Below are 14,350 nucleotides of genomic sequence, written 5' to 3' on the forward strand. Positions count from 1 at the left end.
GTCAGTATGTTACAGTTCAATAACGGGTATTAGAACGTCAAAAAATGGTGTTACTAACAATTTTATAAAACGTCCCTTGAACGTTATATGGAAGCTCCGTTACCTTTTAACAGAACGTTCCTTCAACGTTCTAGCAGAACGTTTCTTTAGCGTTCTAGCAGAACGTTTCTTTAACGTTCAGGCAAAACGTTCTGAATTACGTCTGTAAGATGTAGTTCATTAATGGACAATAGAACGTCAAAATGAGGTACTAGTAATAATTTTATATAACGTTCCTAGAACGTTCTTTGAAAGTTTCTATAACGTGCTAGCAGAACGTTCTCTTAACGTTTGGGCAGACGTTCTGACTGTCGTCTATAGATTAAAGGTTTATGACGAGCAATACCACGTCAAATACTTGTACTGTTAACACTTCTGTATAACATGCAAAGAACGTTCCGAATCACGTTTAACTAGAACGTTTTGAGTTACGTCTAACTAGAACGTTCTGAATCCGGTCTATATGTACACACTCTGAAAGACAACAGTACATGAAATATTTGTGTTTGTAATACTTGCGTCTAATGCGAAACTTAGTTTCCAAATAGTGAATTCATACGATAATTTACATTTCTTTAACGGAAGAGAACACTGCAATTTTCTGGAAAAGACATTATCTGTTTGAAGAGTTGAGCCTAAAATGTTACATTTACAAATATATGTTATGCTTTATATGTGCATCAAAATTCAAATTTTATTATTTATTTCTATTCTCTTAGTTCATTACATACATGCCATTTATTAATGAAACTTTACACTTTTTCTCTACATTTACATGCAATTTTTCCAATGCAATATTATCTAGACCTTATATTCCCATAGAAGTTTTACACACCATTCTTATTAACTACATATAAAAACAAGATTTGTTACAGTTCTAATGATAGAAATGTATTTTAATTTTAATAAATTAACCAAAAAATAAAGTTATTGTTCTTACTGGAAGGAAAAGGAATCAGACTGCAAATCACGATTTTTAATATATGGCCAGAATCATTGCAATTTTCAAAATTCTGAAACCTTATTCATGTGATCATATACACCAAACTATTTTAATGGGAGACTGTATTATATTCTGGACGAAATAATTATTTCTTATTAAATATAATCCTCGGTACTTTTTTTGCAGTAAATTAAAAACAAATTGTTTTCTTTCAACACTAATAAGCTCTGATATGCCAGTTTAATAACTGTACTTAAACTTTATATGAGACTACTGCTGTCTAGAGTTTTTGTCATTGCAGTAGACTGAAAGCATCAGGATGATGGGAATTTAAATTGAATGCTTGGATATTTCTTGTCATTAAAATAAATTTAAAAGTTTGCATTTAAATGTATGCAAATTTTAAAAATAAATATTTTTTCTTGTGTTCTGTTTACAAGCAATTTAACTGTACTAAACAGTTCTCTGTTAAAATTACTTCTGCCCATGTAATTTTTTTATAAAGTTAGAAGGTGTATTTTGAAAGTTAATAAACAAATAAAATGACATATATCTTTCACAAATTCATTATTTTGCCATAAATTTGATTTATAAAATTAGTTCAGTGGATGGTCCAGTCAATGGATAAGGTTCTTAACAAGCAATTTTCAGTTAAAATATAATTATTGTCATAATTTAAAATTTGAAGCATTTATTGCAAAAGGTTTTAATTTAATTCAGCTACTAGGAATGCATTAAATTCCCAAAATCTATAAACTGATAGTTTTATATTATTTCATAAAATTTTAAAGCAAAATTAAAAGTATTAAAGGAAATGTAATGAAATTAATTTCCATATTGCATATTCATGTAATAAATTTCTCTTCTAGAATCAAACATTCAAATTCAATGAACTAATTATTTTCATATTCAGTAATACAATGTATAAGATACAATATTTGCTTAAGCTAAGTATCCTCTACCAATCCAAGTCTTCATGAAAGTTAGGAAACAAACTGAACAATTAATAACTTTAATTACAGTATTTTCGTACAAGCTAATACACAAATTTTTTATTCCATTGTTTACAAACTTCCTTCTGTTTCCTTTTTGTTTATGATACTTTTCTCTAAATGAAACACTTTTCAACCAGTCTTTTATAATATGTTCAATAATATTGCAAGGTACCTCTCTGGTGGCCCGATTTTCTTTGAAAGCACCTAAAAGAATAAAAAAAAAATATTTTTTAAACTAAATAATCAAGAAATAATAAATGTTCTCAAACTTTAATAAAAGCGATGCTGTTTCATCCTATGTGGTCGGTTTAATGTAAAATTATGTTATCTTGAAATAGTACTATTGAATAATGCTTCAATTTGAGATTTCGCTGTTAGAGTTGATTTTAAAAAAATCAAAATTTTAGATAAATTTCAATTTTTCAAAAATTAGATAAGTGCAAATTGAACTGTTATTTAGAAAGCGGGAACTAAAAATATAATGGAATTAAGAAAAAGGATTTTTAACAGATAATTTTTGGTTAAAGATTTTGAAGTTTGCAATACAAATACCTCATTTTTTTGCATTCTCAGATAGCATTATCAACAATAAAAAAATGAAATTTGTTTCCTTGCCAGAAAAGAAACGAAAATGGTTATTTAAATCATGAAATGCTGGTCTAGTTAAAATATTTGAAAAGAATGAAATGGTCATAAAATTATGAAGTATTACAAACAAAAAATGTCGAATTGCGTTTCTTTCAAGTAGCTATTTCCCCATTTAGTTTCTCTAGTGAACAAGGGTAACATGTGCTGCAAAAGATTTTCGATTCTGGAGATTCGTTTTTCCTATTTTCCTTTTATTTCGGCACCGCACTTAAAGGTTCATATGAGTTACAGTCATGGAGTAGAAAAAATTATTTCATTGAAGAGATGGCAACATATATGTTACGAACGAAAATAAGGAGCATGGATACTGTCTCCTTGAAATGCTTATATTAAAATAAGAGAATACAGTGCAACTATGATAAAAATTTAAGTACATGTGCATATGCATGTAAAGATAAACGTTTTACATATATATATATATATATATATATACTCTTTTAAAATAATTTTACTTTAATTAAACTTAGGAGATGATATAATCAATTAATCAATATTGTTTAGGAAATAAATTTATATATATGTGTGTGTGTATGTATATACACACTATATATGTATTTTAATACGAATGTTAAGGAAATTAAATAGAACTTTGACTCACAAGCAAAAATATCTTACTATGACTCCCTAAATATTTTAAAATTTATTATACATATAATAAGTATAAATATAAAATTGAGAAATTTGATTTGAAACATTATTTGCTATTTACATTTTGCATATATGAATACATTTCAGTAATCAGAATAATTTTTTATCCTAGTGTTTCATTCAAATTAAAATTTAATTTAATATGAGAAATTTACAATTAATTTAAAATCAAATTACAATGTAAATTCAATTTAATATTAGAGATTAGTGCATTGATTAGTTAGAATTGTGTCATTATATGTTGTTAAATGTGCTTTATTTGCATTAAATTTGCGCAGGTATCTAATTAAACGTGAAATAATCTTAACAAAAAGTGAAGTAGTATTTAGTCATGAAAATTTGTCAACGTAAATGGAGAAATGTGTAAGTGAGAAAAACGTTTAATATGTAATTCTATTCATTCCTACAAATATGTATTTAGGAATTTTGGCACCCTTGTTTTAAATTGAATAAAGCATTTTACTATAGACTTTTCTTTTTTTAGAGCAATAGACTTCAGGAAAGCCGAGTAGCCAAATTTTGGGGCAACAATTACATCTATTAATATAACAGTAGTGCTAAAGCTATTTCATGATTCATTTAATGAGTGCTTATGATTTTAAACCTGTGATGGAGAACAACTACAAGAAGCGCAACATAATACTTACTCATTAGATTCTACTAAAATAGATCTGATCAGTTTTAACCACAAAAAACTTTTAATAAGCAATGCCATATATATTAATATATATATATATATATATATATAAATTGAAAAGCTAACAAGTAATTTGACGTAAGACCTATTTGGTCTTAAAAATTTTTTTGCGCAAAATGCTGCAAAAATATGAAATAATAGTAAGAAATATTCTAGTGAGCTCGCTAAAAAGTTACCAGGAGCTGTGGTATAAAATAGTTCAACGCAGTATTTTTTAAAATATTAACATGGAAGTAATTTTTAAAAAAATATTAACATGGAAAGGTGAAAAAACAGCCTACACGCGAAATAAAACTGTTAGAATCAATGTTGGAAAACTTGTGAATGCACTAAAAACTAATCTTATCGATGTGATATGTGAAAAGTTAACACATATAAAAAAACAGATCGACGGATATATATAAATCTATACATATGTATATAATTAATAAATATAAAGTAAAAAATCAATATGGGTTATCCTAGAAATGACAAACAAATTATAACACTTACTAAAATTAATTTTGTAAGAAGATTATTGGTCAAGAATTGTTTTTAGCACCAAACGTCGCCAACAAATTGCGCTTCAATTTTATATATCGTCAGTTATGTCAAAATGCTCTCGAAATGGTCGCCGTTTAAAGCAATCATTTTCGAGATTGAAATACAAAATTAACACGCTCTGTAATGTCACTATTTGAATTTAGTTAAATTCACTTGAAGAAAAATATACAATCCTTGAAAAAAATCATTGAAATTTTTTTGAATATGATTAGAATATGGTTAGAATATGATTTTTATGTATTTTGAAATCGCGATTTAGTCTCAAAGATCATGTTAAGTGAAATATTGGAAGTGAGGGTATTTTTTGATTTTAAAATTTTAATTTCCAAATGTACTTTTAAGCAATCGCTTTTGAACTTTCCTCTTCCTTGCATATATATATACATACAGAGAGACATGTGAATTCAAACAAATGGAGTTAATATAAACCTAAAATGATGAACTCTGTAACAATAAGTCACAAATCAAAAGAATGAATCAAAAACATGGAAAACAAAATTGGAGCAAAATGAAATCAATACATAAATAAAACAAAGTTCGCATGAAATTTAAAGAATTAATCTAAAATCTATCTTCGGTCTTTGTCAAAGAGCAGCCGAAAGAAAATGGAATTATAAACAGAGAAATCAAATTATATCTGGATGAATTGTACAAGTAATCAAAGAGTCCTTTGAATTAAAAGACCAAAACCTTAATTCAAAATTAAAAATTTTCAAAAAATTTAAAACTGTTTAAAAATTATTTAATGATTATTTAAGGATACTCGAATATAACGAAGTGTACAAATGATATCTGCCTAAGGGAGGGAATGAATTCGTGGAGGAATTTCAAAGGAAAACTGGCTCGTATTCATGCTACTCATGGAAAAACCACGAAAACCAACTACGCAACAAAACCGTTCGTCTGGAATAGAAGCCAAGACGAACTCCCAGTCTTCGCTAGTGTTATACATTTAGCAACCGATGAGGCAAATTAAAATAATGATAAAAACTGCAAGTATCTGAAATCAGTATTTATCACGATATCACTTACCTTTTAGTTTTTAAAAATTAATAACTTGGAAAATAGGAATGACATAATGTACATGAAAAAAAAAAAAAAAAGACACATGCGGAATTCAAAACCACAGAGAAGGCAAAGCTGGCCAAATTTTGAAAATATGGACTTAGTAAACTTATGAAATTAAAAAAAAGATTAATGAATTTAGATCGTGAAAAAATAGCTAATAAGCAAAGTTAATGCTGAGGAATTAAACATAGCGCTAAGCGTCTCTGAAATGAACATTCTTGAAAAATAAAAGTAAATGACTAAATAGCCAGTTAATTTTTGACGTGATTCAAAATTAGTTACCCAATATATAAAAATATGAAAAAGTCAACACTTTTTTGAAAAGAGCAAATTTTGTTAATTTGAAAGTTAGAAACTTTTTATATAAAATGTACTATAAAAGTACTACTAAAGTACAAACTTTTTATAAAAAGAACTTGAAAATGTACAGTGACATAAAGCACAAGCCACCAAGAAAAAGAAAACCGTAGAATTCAAAAATCTTATAATAGAAAAACATTCATAATGTGAAATTGTTAAAATGAAAAATTTCAAAATAAAATTTAACTTTGATAAAGGAAAAAATAATCAGCAAACAAAATTATTATAATGGAATTAAACATATAATTTCGATTTAATTATAAAAAAAAATAAAAACTGAAATAAATGATTAAAAACATCTTCTACTACTATAATTAATATAACTAAGTAAAGAAGCTTAAGAAAGTGTAGTAAAATTTAATTTACTACCGCATGAGGAAAAATTAAAAGGAATTTCTTTTTATTTAGCTATAATTTAATTTAGTAGAAGGTAATTCTGTTTTGTTTCTTTTTGCATTTAATTTATCATCCGAAGAATTAGTATTCTGATATGTATCAGAATGTTAATGGCCTCTTTCGCTTCTGTTTTGGTGTTTCAAAGTCTGAACCTGAATCTAAAATTCAATGTCTTTAAAGCCGTTTTTGGACTTAAATTCAACTGTAGCATAATTAGCTACAAAAATGCATACATTTTTCATTAGATACAGTCTCATCTTTCAACTCAACAGCATATTTATTGTTTAGAATCGTTAATCACTTTAACATTTCTTATAGAAAACTCAAATTTTATTATTGAAAATTATATTTTTATTCAGATTTGTAAATAAAATATATAGATAGGCGTTTTTTAATTAAATTTAAACACAGTGTTAACATTCTGGAGCCTGATTCATGACTTCACTCAATGGAATTGAATTTGACATTTATATGGATCCGCAGGCTAAAATCTCTCCTTCAGTCTTCCTTTGAGCATCCATTATTTTATATATGGGTAAGTTTTTAAAGAGGTTGTATTAAAATTCACAAACTAGCAAAGTATATTGAATATTAGAGTCTTACTATGAACCGTAATTAAGAATGTAGATATGATTTATTTCGGAGTGAAACTATTAAAACATAAGCTGATATAATATGAGGACAATTAATTAGAGAGAATAAGGATAAATAATATTTGTTTAGAAAAATTAAAGTATGCTTAATACATTTTCCTACGCATCAAAACATTTTTTTAAAATTTCAGTGTTTCAATTCAGGTGGTGTGGTGTGGTGGTGTGTGGTGTATTTAATTATGGCAAAGCACACTAGGGCTATCTGCCTAAGGGGAGGGATGCCTTCGTGGAGGACTTTCTAAGGGAAACTGGCTCGTATACACGTTACACATGGGGAAAACCACGAAAACGCCCATGCAGCCAGCCCGTTCGCGGGATTCGAACCTCGGACCGAACTACCAGTGTTTAGCGACTTTACCGCTCGGCCGCTGGTGGGCCTGTTTCAATTCAGAAAACATATTATTTCAATTTTTTTTATTCTCTCGAAAAACTTCCTACCAATTAAATTAATATGGGAAAACAGACGTAAAAATCATTTGTAGAATACTTACAATATTCTCCCAGGATAACAATATAAAAATTCTCTCAGTATGTATCTGGTTCTCTGTGTTCCAGAATTGCTCTTTCCGTGTGACTTCTTTCTTTATACGAAGGCCAGTTACATGTCCCTTTTTATCATCTGACACTCATTTGCTTGGACGACAGCCACTTCATCGGTCATTAGCAAATGTACAACGCTAAATGCCATTTTCTGTGAATGTAATGAAATAAATCCGTAAATGTTCTGAGACTGAATGGAAGCAATCTTACTTTATATGTAGTTAATTATCAATATTAAAAAGCTTGTCTTATACGAACTCAAACTTCCTGACATTCTGGGAAAATTCCTCCCTGACTTTCTGAATATATTTTGTATTTTCCATGGCAGTTTAAAATTTTCTAGGTGAGGGAAACTCTGTTAGTACACCTTATTAAAAACACAATGGATAACAAACATAATAATCCCTATATGCCACTAGCATATATATATACAGTTAACAGATTCCACTGATGTAGATTCTAAATTTATTGATAGTTCTGAAACTATAATGACACCTAAATTTAGAGAACTGAAAGGATGACTAAAATTCTTTTTGTTTATTAAATCTGTAAAAAAACAATTTCTTTTTCCGATGAATTTTCTAACAGATATTTGATTATTAGAACTGATTTGTCTATAAATAAACAACAATTATCACCAGTGTCAGCAGATATCTTAAATTCTGAGAGTTGAAACGATATATTTTGCTAATTTCACTTATTGATTCCTTTTCTTCGTCAAAACGTGTTTGTTAAGCATATCTGCGTGCAAGCTGCTGCAAAGGTTTTGAAAGAACACAAAGCATATTTTTCAGTTTCCCCAAAAAGTTCAAATGTTTTCAACAAAAAGTGTCAAGAGGCCCAAATACTTGAACATCATTTATTAAATGAATCAAAGATAGAACATTATACATTATTAAATAAATTATTAAATAAATATTTCCCATGTAATCGAATACTGTGTTTAAAAGCTCTAAAATCATTTTCTGCAAATGCATCATTAGAGAAAGGAATATCTGAAGGCTTTATTAAAATAAAAATTTCCACATGTAGTAAAAGAAAGTTGTTGTACATAGCAGATGGTAAAATTGAATTCATAACAACAGGCCTAGTGTATAAAAGAAATAAAGAAACTTTGTTGCCTTCCAACTCTGTATTTCTTAAAGTATTCTAGGTTGACGATTAAATTCGCTTGGTACGTAATGTCTTAGACCAATGTGAGATGAATATATTTCATTTACATCGCTCCAGTGCAGTTCCAGTGATTTATTGAAAGTTAAAATTTTTACTTATTTATTTGTTTATTTATTTATTGCCGCTTTAGCTGGAGAACTTAAACTACTCTAAAATAGTTATCAAAAAGTTAAAAAAACTAGCCAAAATTTCAGTTTTCAACTCTAAATAATAAAAAATGTCTATTTCATTGCTTGTGTAAATATTAAGATATCTAATTCTCTTAGTGTTTTAATTTTTCTTTACAATTTAATGAAAACAGTACGTGCATAAAATACCAGTACTACATTTGAATAGTATAAAATTGTATTTCTAAAGCCATAAACACAATCGTATATGCATGCAGATCATAGTTTCCAGCCTTGGAAAATCTTAAAAGACGAGATTTCCTTTAAAGACGGGTTTGCTCTAGAAAAATGAAAGGTTTTTCACTCTGCGAGGTTATACCATTTCAAAGAAATTCCAAACTCGCTTTGATTCAGTTTATGATGCATGATGGTTCAGGTTACTATAGTACTTGTAATTCAATTTTGAAGTAAGATGCATTAGCATTTTATTAGATAGTCTAAAATTTATGCTCTTTACTAATTTAATTTTTTTTTTTATTTCCTCGCTTTTTTATGCTGAGGAAATCTTCAGTAGTGAAGCAAAGCTTTTATTTATCAAAGTATTTTTAAATATACGATGCATGTGAAATTAATAATTAACATACATAACAACACTAGATAAAATTAGTAATATGCCAGGTACTAAAGTAAACAAAATTAAACACGAAAATTAACTAATTAAACATTGCCTAAATCTTCACATAAAAATCTACTGATGTCTACAGCAGATTAAAACAACTCAGATTAAACGAAATCCGATAAGAAAAATTTATTAAGGTCAATAAAATTAATAAAAAAATACAGTTTTGTGAAATAAAGTTTAACAAGAAAAAATTATTATGAAAATCATTACAGGTGGACGAATACAATTCGCCTAATTAAAAATTTCATTATTTTGATAAATTTCGTTTTTTTGCTGGGAAAAATTTTCTCTAGTAAAGATTTAAATTTCGAGACTTTAATGTCTCGAGATTTGGTAATTTACCTTGAGATGTGATGAAAAACTGGGACTGAGTTGAAAACTTGAGTTGGCAGCTATGATAAGTTTGAGATCAATATGATTATAGCATTTGGAAGATTTTAGACATATACAAAACAATTTTAGCAAACTTTCATTATTAAAAATACGATTAAAAATGTGAAAATATGCATACTTACACTTTTAGTAGAGCGGATAAAACAGAGACATCAATACTTCCCTTCGATCTGGAATAATTTTAGGGGTGTTCTTGATGACCTCAAACCCCGGTCTTTCGAATCGTTCTTCTTTAAGAATGACTGAGGTCAGAGTCAGCCGGACGTCAGTAATTTCAGGATTTGATTGGTTACATACGTTTTTTGGACCGCAGGGCATACTTTGAGGGAGAGTACTTTGAGAGAAAAAAAGTGATTTCGTCCTTGAGAGAAATAGTGCTGTGGGACAACATATGGAGAAGCGGAAAGAGCTCCAGCCTAAAGTCTACTGTGTGCAGATTCATAAGTCAAGTGAGATGATAAAAAAGTAAACGTACAAAAAACATTTTGTTTTGATTAATCCATCGACCAAAAATTAAAAATGTTTTACTAGGCACTTTACAATTTACAACACATTCACTGCAGAGACGTTTTGGCTTTTATAGTGTTTTTATACGGTAATAGTTTAATAGTTAATCAAAAACAGAGGTGTTAATTTTAAAATTTTTCATCAAGTCGAGAATTTAACTAGCAGCTTTCCTTGCAAGTGATGTAAGTTCCACACATTGCAAAAGTTACTTTAATTTCAAAATTTAATCAGATAATTATGGCAGAAAACCAACATATTTTCGTATTCTCGTCGACATCAACAAATGTTTTTATAATTTTAGAAAAATTATCATAGAAAAATCAACGTACCATGGCACGACTATGATGAAATATTTTATATCTGATAGTAAACAAAAGTTGGTTAAAAAGTATATTCGAATATTTTGAAATTTGTCCAATATATCTGGAAATTAAGCTGATCTTCATGATTGGAAGGTAGTAGGAAATTTAAATTTATTAACACAGAAGTATTAGAGTGTCCTTTTCCGAGTTTAATTTAATTTATTGGGCATGTTCGTGTGTGTTTTTGAATTCTGCATCTGAATGCTTCGCGAGAAAGCATCCTTTTTCTTAGCTTTCTTTTTAAATGCATTGTGAAATATTAAAAAGCATACATCTTTATTTATTACATCATAATGATATTTAAAGAAACATTAGTATTTCAAAGAATCCATAAATGCACATACGTATTTGATTTATATATATTAAACTATTCTTAAGAGACATTTATGAATATCATACTTAAACATATAAAAAAAGATACCCTTCATGAACATACACTGTCCATGTGACACGTTTTAATGTGCTCTACTACGTAAACTTTTATACTTTGTTGTTGTTGTCGTGTCCATATTACATGGAACAATGGTTGCCAGAGCTTATTCCGAAGAGAGGTTGGACTTCTATTTTCCACCCCAAATTTTGAGAGAGAGCATCCCGGGGATATCCCACTCCTCTCCCCTTCCACCAATCCCCACGAAATGACTTTCGGGTCGCCGCATATTTAGAGTGCCGCCATGCCACACTGACACTATACATTTACAAACGTTCATGTCTTCTCCGAGATTCGAACCCGGGACCTTCAGTGTGGTAGTAGGCTTCCCTAACCACTATACCGTCTATGAGACACTTTTATACTGTCTTTACATGTAATGGAAACTGTTAATACCGGTAATTGACGTGCGATTATACGGATAAAAGGTGTAACAGATAGGCATAATTCAGAACGTTCTTGTAAAACGTTACTGACACCACCGTGAATAACGCCTGCTTTACATTTTCGGAACATGATCCTGTTATTTGTGTCATTGGTTACTATTTTTGAGTCGATTATATAAGTAACAGAATAGCAGGATCAGTTACGGTATCGTAGCATCATTAGGTTAAATCGATCCAGGAAACATGAAACACGTGAGGAAAAGAAGTCTTATATACTTTCTCTTTTAAGGGTGACTAGGTATGAGGTGGCTCAGTCGAAAAATCCTGGTAGTGACGAATTGTTGTCTACCATCTTTTATTTCGGGCGCCCCTTGTAAAGCTTTTTAGAACTCACGAAACAAGAAATCCGCAGTACTCGAATTCCGAATCCTCCGAATACGTATTAGCGTGCTTGCAGTTACACTACGATGGTATGCGGAAAGAAGGGTGAAAAAATCTTATAATGTAAACAGAATAGCAGGAAAAACTGTTCTCCACAATTAGGTAAAACATATCGTATCGTTAGGGTCGGTTTAAGTAATTTTGGTAGTCTTCGCAAGCTGGATCATAGGGCCCCTTAACGGGGTTTTTCTTTTAAATTGCAATTTCTATAGTATGTTTAGATTATCACCTAATTTATTATCCTTCACCCTATTATTCTGAAATTAAAAATTGAAGTTACTTATGAAATATATTTTGTGCATCAACAATTTTCAAAATTACGTTGCTTTCCATAGCCAAATAGAATAGAAGCATAGTAAAAGAACTCTTCAAATTCGGCACTTTCTTCCTGCAAATTGCGATTTCTAATTGCAAATCTTTCTGCTGAATTATTTTATTAACTTTATTGCAATGAAAATAAGTATTAGACCAGATCGTAAGAGATAAATAAAATCTAAACACTGCAATTTATTTAACTAGATGTCTCACAGAAACATATGGAATTTCTTTTAAAATTTTCCTTAAAATATTTTAAAACATATATTATATTTTTAAGTTCTTACCAGTTCTAAAGAAGCATTTATAAGACGGAAGTTTTCTCGAGTGTTTTGCTGGCTAGGAAAGAGAAGTGAGAGTCCCTCGGAGTGTTCTCCATCAAAACTGCGACGAAACTTTTCCCTTTCTGACGGCAGAAGATCGGTCGCACTCACAGCAAAGTTCTCGGTAATGGAATGGCTAAATAACTGATGAAGACTGGCCATTCCTAAGAATGTATTAAGTTATGAATGCCCGGAATTTGAGACTACAGCTTTCAGTTCTCATTTCTCAACTAGTTTCGCAGATTGTTTTCAGCGGGAATTGTACATGACTATCAGAATTTTTCGCGCTACATAGATGCAGAAAATAAAATTAAAAATCCCCGCCTTTTACGAATAAATAAAAAATGCAATTCATTCCTGCTATGAGCATAACAAGATATAACGAGTTTCTGTGTTTTCCTGAAAAATTCATGCATGTGTCCGACTATGTTTTACCTTCCATGTTTTCCATCATCATATATGACTCTACACGGCAATCTGCAAGGTATCCAAAGATCAGGTAATAAATAAAATTGTAATTCAGCGAACATTTTTCCATGATACGTTACAGTTTCAAAATATCGAAATAATGCTAACAAAAGTAGAACGCCCATCATCACTCTTAAAATCACATTCAACTTTTTTTGACGTTAATTACGTCTAGCGTGCAATATAGAACAAACGAATAATATTTTTTTAAACATTATTTCCATAACATTGTGCAATTTTTACTTTGAATTTTATTTTCAATTGAATTATTTGGTTTACTTTTCATATACCGTTGATACTCAAAGACATTTTCTAAGGATGCGAAATGACGTTATAACGATCATTAGATTCATATAACTATGAAAATAATAAATTTCCCTGTTAATAAAAAGTTTTTATGCTTATACACATCATTTAAATGCACCGTATGTCATTTAAGTTAAAATTTTTATGGCCATGTATAATTTAAATGGTACAGAATGCCTTCAGTTTAAACTCATATTAGCTATTAAGTTGGATATTGCAGGATCCGATTGCAATTTTTATGAAAATCTCATAATTTTTTATTACAAAAGAAGATATACAAATGTTTAACAGGTTTCGAATGCTGTTATATGCATGCAGACGTATTGTATGCAGCAATTTAAAATACTGTAGTCGCAAAAGGATTTTTTGAGTGTATTTGAAATTTTATATGTGCACGTTTATTAAAAATATAAAGTCTTTAAAGATTTTATTACACTGCACCATTTAAGTTAAGTTTTTCTTCTCTTTTCTTTCTTTCTTTTTTTTTGGGGGGGGCGATAATTTTATGTGGATATTTTAACAATAATTATTCTTAAAATATTTTATGGTAAATTTTAATTAATTCTATGTGAACATTTATATAATAGTAATCAAATATTTGAACATATAGGTTTGGTTTCTAAACAATAATCAGCGTTATTTTAGCCAGTTTATTAGAGAAAAATCTTCTTTTTAACCACCATGTTGCTAGAAAGCTATTTTTCTTTTGTTGAAGAAACACATAACTCGCTTTGTGTTGCTTCATTTGAAACTCATTTCATTTGAAATTTTCATTCATTTTTTTTTTTTTTTTTTTTTTTTTCTAATTAGAGCAGTATGCACATATTTAAAATAAAATTATTCTTGAATAAGAGCATATTCTGTTTCATAATTAAAGTTTGGATTAGCGCATGTAGAAAATATTTATTTACTTTGTTGAACTAATTA

General features: G+C 29.1%; 1 long non-coding RNA gene across 1 annotated transcript; it reads right to left on the bottom strand.

Moving 5' to 3' along the window:
• Positions 1-1,984: 1,984 nt before the first annotated feature.
• On the bottom strand, positions 1,985-10,353 carry LOC118199470 (uncharacterized). The gene is made up of 3 exons (XR_015043193.1): positions 10,008-10,353; positions 7,482-7,681; positions 1,985-2,181 (listed from the first exon to the last, which is right to left on the bottom strand). It is a non-coding gene; the product is annotated as an uncharacterized LOC118199470 (long non-coding RNA).
• Positions 10,354-14,350: the final 3,997 nt, after the last annotated feature.

The sequence above is a fragment of the Stegodyphus dumicola genome, chromosome 9 (genome assembly GCF_044657685.1).
Source record: "Stegodyphus dumicola isolate Sdum_Otavi_A_Nest chromosome 9, ASM4465768v1".
NCBI classification, from domain to species: domain Eukaryota; kingdom Metazoa; phylum Arthropoda; class Arachnida; order Araneae; family Eresidae; genus Stegodyphus; species Stegodyphus dumicola.